At 30.8% G+C, this 7500-nt stretch overlaps 1 pseudogene; it reads right to left on the bottom strand.

Annotated features, from left to right (window-relative positions):
- Positions 1 to 5643: 5643 nt before the first annotated feature.
- On the bottom strand, positions 5644 to 6786 carry LOC119597259 (annotated as a pseudogene).
- Positions 6787 to 7500: the final 714 nt, after the last annotated feature.

The following is a 7500-nucleotide window of genomic DNA, read 5'->3' as shown; positions in this document are numbered from 1 at the left end:
TATGAATAACCAAAATGAAATAAATATACACAAAAACAATAAAAGAATAGCGACAGCGAAACAACAAAAATACACATTCATCCGGTTGAATTTCCATACCAATAGCCCTTTTTCTTTACTTGATACAAGACCAAAAATGTTCCTAATTCATAAGGATATTATTATGTTACACTTCTAATATTTTGAATTAGCTAATATCTGAGACATTGAATGATAGTTCTTTGCTTTTCTAGAATTTATATACAGAAAAAAAATGTATCCTGACAAAGAGAAAATTGACATTCAAAGTTAGAAGTAACCCTCTCACACTTCACGTTCGAATCCGCTAAACGTCTCCATAATTCATATAAAAATATACTTTACGACCAATTGTGATAAAAACTTATTCAGCTTATCTGTCTTTTAACGGCAGGAGATTCTGTACATTCCTTTCAATTTGTTTCAAAGGGAATAATCAACGTCCACAGTTATCACATTAGTGATAAAAAGGGCGATCCTTTTTGTTTATTGACATTAGCGATGACAAAAAAAAAATATTGTTGAATATTACTAAATAATATGATTTACAGATAGAGGACTATGAGGAGCAATTATGATACAACACTGGGTACTTCAGTTCATATCATACTTGCTTTAACTTGACGTAATACTTTACAAACACATGGAAATATTTTTATATGATCCGACTGACAATGATTTTCACTTATATTAATTGATTTCGACTCCATTACATAATTTTTATACCTTGGAAATAAGAGAAGTTGACAGCGAATGCTGCTGCTGCTAATCTTTACAACTTTGAAACTCGAGATGCCATTAATAGACAAATATATGGTCATGTCTGCGCCACTACCTTACTGATAGCTCAGATAACGCATGCTTGAAATATATACCTTAGATTAGTTATTACTACCAGCGAAAATTAGCTATATCGAGCAAATTTTTGTTTGCTTGAAAATGTCAAATTTAGATTCTTGATAAGATTTATTTACGGTTGGAGGCTATCAAGCATATGTTGTGATGTCAAGTAAGGCCGCAGAATCGTAAAGTTCACCATCTAGATATTAATCCACATACTAATCTCTGTCGTAAACAGAGACGCGTTCAATGGCGGATCAAATGACATCGTTAAATCCTACTTGATCCACTAGCATCTTGCCTTAGAAGCCGACTACAGGAACGGGATGTAACAAACACCAGTGTTGGCTGACCATGGGTCTGCCGCGAGCTGATTGTTTGTTGCCTACGAATAGTTATAATAGTATATTGCTATGTTTTCATATGAAAGGGGGGAATATATCTGGGACTCTTGGGTTAGACTGACAGCGTGTCAACAGAGGATGAATCCTACTTCATAGGTATGGTTTAGGTGAACGAGCGATTCTAGGACATTTACTTTGCGGACAATAGCTTGTGGACAGCAACTGGCGGACAAAAAAAGTGCGGGGATTAGCTGGCGGATGTAGCGCGGGCAGTACCTCGTGGCGGTCACATCAAAGCCAAAGTCACCTAAGGACAGCCGACTGATACTTCACGCTACTCGTTCTCCGCGTTTGCACAGGAGAACGTCAGGAGATGAGAGGATTGGTTTGTATGTTTTAGTTTATATGTATGTTTATATTTCCATATATCTAAATATATCTTAGAAATATATTTAGATACATGGATAAACATATTCTGTATATGTATATGTATATAGGATTGGTTTGTAACGTATGTTTATATTTCCATATGTCTAAATATATTTTAGAAATATATTTAGATATATGGATAAACATATTCTGTATATATATTTAGATGTATGTTTACAAATATTTTATATATGTATTTAGATGTATGTTTACACACATTTTTGATATAATTAGACATGTGTTTACATATTCTAGAAGTGTATTCATGTAGGTATTTACATACAATTTAGATATATATTTAGATATTTGTTTACATATTTTAGATATATATTTAGGTAAATGTTTTCATCATATTTTAGACATATAGATATATGTTTCACACCGTTTTTACCAATCATCATGGAAATGGTGTAATTGGTTCTAATACCCATGACCATTATCTTTTGATCATTCATTATTGATAATAGTAATACTGCTAATAATTATTATAATAATGATAATAATAATGGCGTTAACAATAGTACTCTTAATAGCAATAACAATGGTAATAATAATGATACTGATAGTGATGATGATAATAATAATGATAATAATAACAATAATTGAAATTAAAACTATGATAATAATGATTTTAATGATAATGATAATTATAATTATGATAATGATCATTACAATGATAATGGTAACAACTAATAATAATGATGATGATGACAGCAAAGATAATAACTATATTAATGATAACGATAATAATGATAATGATTATAATAACAATGGTAATAGTGATAATTATAATAATAACGATAATTATGATAATTATAGTATTAATGATAACAGCAACGACAACAACAATAATAATGATGATAATAATAATAATAATAATAATAATAATAATAATAATAATAATAATAATAATAATAATAATAATAATAATAATAATAACAACAACAACAACAATAACAACAACAACATTAATAATAGAAATAATGATAAATGTAATAATGATAATAATAATAATAATAATGGTAATGATAACAGCAATAATAATAGTAGTAATGACAAGGGCAATAACGATAATAATATTGAAACAATCATGGCAATAATGATAATAATAATAATAATAATAATAATAATATAATGACGATGATGATAATGGTAATAATAAAAATGATAATGATAATAATAATAATAATAATAATAATAATAATAATAATAATAATAATAATAATAATAATAATAATAATAATAATAATAAAATAAATAATGATAATGATGAAAATGATGAAAATGATGAAAATAAATTTAATGATAATAATGGCAGTAATGATAATGATAATGATAAGATAATAAAGATAATAATGATAATGATAATGATGATAATAATGTTAATGATAATAATGATAACAATAATAATGATGATAATGATCATTATCATTATTGTTATAATAATAATAATAATAATAATAATAATAATATAATATATTATTATTATTACTATTATCATACTATTATTATTTATATTATTATTATTATTATTACTATTATTGTTATTATTATTATTATTATCCTCATCATTACCTTGTTATTGTCATAATAGTGGTAGTAGTATAGTAATAATATACTACTACTACTACAACTACTACTACTACTACTACTAATAACAACAACAACAATTATAATAATAATAATAATAATAATAATAATAATAATAATAATAATAATAATTATTATTATTATTATTATTATCATTATTATAATTTTTATCATTATCGTTATTGTTATTATTATCATTATTATTATTGTTATTATTATTATCATTATCATCATTATCATTTTATTCTGGGTATTATTATTATCATTAATGATGTTGTTAATATCATCTTTATCATCATTATTAATACTGTTGTCGTTGTTATAAATTTTACTATCATTATTATTACTGTTATCATCATCGTTATTATTAATATTAATATCTTTTTTACTTGTTCTTATTATTATCATTATCCCTATTATTTTTATTGTATCATTATCATTTTGTTATTGTTGTTATTATTATCATTATTATTATCACTGTTATTATCATTATTTCTGTTAGTATTATTACTATGATTATCATTACCATTATCATTATCACCGTTATCATTATCATCCTTATCATCATCATCATTATAGATGATATAAGTATTATCATCATTATTATTAGTGTTATTATCATCATTGTTATTACCATTATTATTATCATTATCATCATTTTATCATCTTTGTTATTATTATTATTATTATTGTATCATTATTACCACTATAATTGTTATTATCATCGTTACCATTATCATCATTATTATCATCATCATTATTATTACACTCCAAACATTGATGCTTTCCTGTTCAAAACGCGCACGCGGATGTCGTAAGGTGTCAGTCATGTGATTTCAAATAACTTCGGTTTTGATATGACTACTGAATGGTATTGCCTGCACCATATAGATAATGCCAGTAAGATTTATTGCCCTTTCAGTGTTATAAGTTTGCCAGATATTAACCACAAGCTAAAGTCCGCAAAAGCAAGCATCATTGCACTGCATGTACATTATCGTGTGGAGATATTAGCTTGTGGACAGTACCTGGCGAACGTATGAGGTTGAACGGAAAAAATATTGTACGGAAGGGGCACGGACAGTACCTCATCAAAGTATCATATCCAAAAAATCATATCAAAGCCAAGGTCATTCGAAAACAGCCGAATGACACCTGACGACATAGAACCCGTGAAGTGTATGTAAACATCTGCAAGTACTAGGTCTTGTGTGGGAATGTTTGTCCAGGAGAGTGTGAAGACATGATAATATCGAATCAGGGTGTAATGTAGGTTTTAGATTTAGAAATATATTTCACGTTTCATTTTACGATCCATCAAAACAGTTGATTCGAAAATTGTTATTTTGGTAATTTGATAACAATAATGATAATAGAAATGATAATGACAATGATGATAATAATAATAATGATAATGATAGTAATTGTAGTAATAATAATAATGATAATATTAATAATGATAATGATAATAATAATAATAATAATAATAATAATAATAATAATAATAATAATAATAAATGATAATAACAACAACAGCAACAACAACAATAACAATAATAATAATAATAATAATAATAATAATGATAATGGTGATGATATTGATGATGAATGGTGATGATATTGATGATGATGTGATGATGATGATGATGGTGATGAACATATGAACCTGTATAATGAGCATGGAGCAGATATATGAACACGCATATAATTGATTAATGGAAATTAAATTAGATTAATGAAAATGGTAAGTGAATGGATGATCTAATGTGAGGACATTGCCAATAAATATATTTGATGATAATTAATCAAAAACGGAGTTGAAAACGAGCGGCCAGAGCTACCTTCCAGTTTCAACGTAGACTATTATATTAATGGGACGTTGGGCACACACGACCAGACGACAACACTACAATCTTCATTATCCTCAATATCATCAATACCATCACTGTCATCAATATTTTTATTATCATTAATGTCTTCATTATCATCATTATCATAATCATCAGTATTATCATCATCCATATTATTATTATGATTAAAATAATTATTGTTACTGCTTTCAGATATATATATCGATTTCATAAGCTGTGTGTGCATGCTTATGCATACACACGCATATCTGTAGTTATATATAAATACAGTATATGTACGCATAGTCGCACACATATGTGTAAATATATACATAATGCATACATACAAATATATATATATATATATATATATATATATATATATATATATATATATATATTATATATATTTATATATATAAATAAATAGATAGATAAATATATATATATATATATATATATATATATATATATATATATATATATATATATATATATTTAAATGTGTATTAAATTATATAAAGGCATAATGCACATAAAAAGTACTATTTTATTTTCTTACATTTCAGATAACCAGGGTTTATGAAGACAAATGGAAATTAGAAGCACTTGCGATGGACGATTCCAGGACCGGATTCGTCGTACTCGTCCTTGGTGATCCACATGGATTGGAAGGTGGACAGGGAGGCCAAGATGGAACCGCCGATCCACACAGAGTACTTGCGCTCAGGAGGAGCAATGATCTTGATCTTAAGAGTAGAAGGAGCCAAGGCAGTGATTTCCTTCTGCATGCGGTCAGCAATACCAGGGTACATGGTGGTACCTCCAGACATGACGATGTTGGCGAACAGATCCTTCCTGATATCAATGTCGCACCTCATGATTGATTGATATACAGTCTCCTGAACACCAGCAGATTCCATACCAAGGAAGGAAGGCTGGAAAGAGATTCGGAGCACGGAAGCGCTCGTTGCCAATGGTGATGACCTGACCGTCAGGAAGCTCGTAGGATTTGTCTAAGGAGGAAGAAGCAGCAGAACGTTCATCTCACTCTCGAAGTCAAGGGCGATGTAGCAAAGCTTCTCCTTGATTCACGACGATTTCACGTTCAGCAGTGGTGGTGAAGGAGTACCACGTTCAGTCCATGATCTTCATCAGGTAGTTGGTAAGGCACGACCAGCAGATCCAGACGAAGATAGCATGAGGAAGAGCGAAACCTTCATAGACAGGGACCACGTGGGTGACCCCATCACCAGAGTCGCAACCTGACCAGTGGTACGACCAGAGGCGTACAGGGAGAGCACAGCTGGATTGTAATGTATGTGGCAGGAAGGCTGAAGGATTCGAACATGATCTGAGTCTCTTCTCACGTTGCCTTGGGGTTGAGGGAGCCTCAGTGAGAGTGTGGGGACTCTTCAGGGCAATGCGGAGCTCATTGTAGAAGGGTGTGTACCAGATCTTCTCCATATCATCCCAGTTGGTGATGATACCGTGTTCAATGGGGTACTTGAGGGTAAGGATACCACGCTTGCTCTGGGCATTCATCACCAACGTAGGCGTCCTTCTGACCCATACCGACCATCACACCCTGGTGACGGGCACGACCGACGATGGAGGGAAGACGGCACGAGGGGCGTCATCACCGGCAAAGCCGGCCTGACCATAGCCGGAGCCTTGTCGCAGACGAGCGCACACTGGTCTTCGTCGTCACACATGCGAATGTGTGTTGATACGATGTCAGAAGTTTTGCCTGAAATTTTAATAAAAACACGTGAATACTAAGATATGTAATTATCAAATGATAATGATTTTTCCAGCTTGTTCACAATGAATCCTCGATACTGTTCTAATACACACACACACACACACACACACACACACACACACACCTATATATATAGACACATATGTGTGTGTGTGCGCGTGGTATGGTTTTTTTGTTTTTGTGTTGTATTTAGTGTTAATGTAGATTCTACATAATTCAATCTTGGAGCTGTTATTTCCTATCATTTATACACCCGCACTCAAACCGAATGTATAAAGTATTTGATAATGAATTCGAACATTTCACTGAAAGAGGTAATACAGAATATTGTCTGCACACCAAGTTGACACAATTTCCTTATTCACAAAGAGAGACTGATATTTCACGAAAATGTTTTTATTTTTTCTAGACGCAACATAAACCTTTTTGCTTGTGTGCCACTGAATTGTTGAAAGACACTACGAAAGAGCGCTCGGCTTCCGCTTAGATTTCACAACCCTTACCACAAGGAGTCTGGATAGACTACAATGCAGAGGATTCTTGTTCCCTTATATACACGGTCTCAGACAATTCGACTTACCAAGAATGTGAAATCGAGCCAAGCGGTAACACTACAATTACCGCGTATCCTGTTGGCTAATAGTTTGGCAGTTGTACAATATAT

Source organism: Penaeus monodon, chromosome 39, assembly GCF_015228065.2.
Source record: "Penaeus monodon isolate SGIC_2016 chromosome 39, NSTDA_Pmon_1, whole genome shotgun sequence".
Classification (NCBI taxonomy): Eukaryota; Metazoa; Arthropoda; class Malacostraca; order Decapoda; family Penaeidae; genus Penaeus; species Penaeus monodon.
This window is presented reverse-complemented; position numbering and strand designations above follow the sequence as displayed.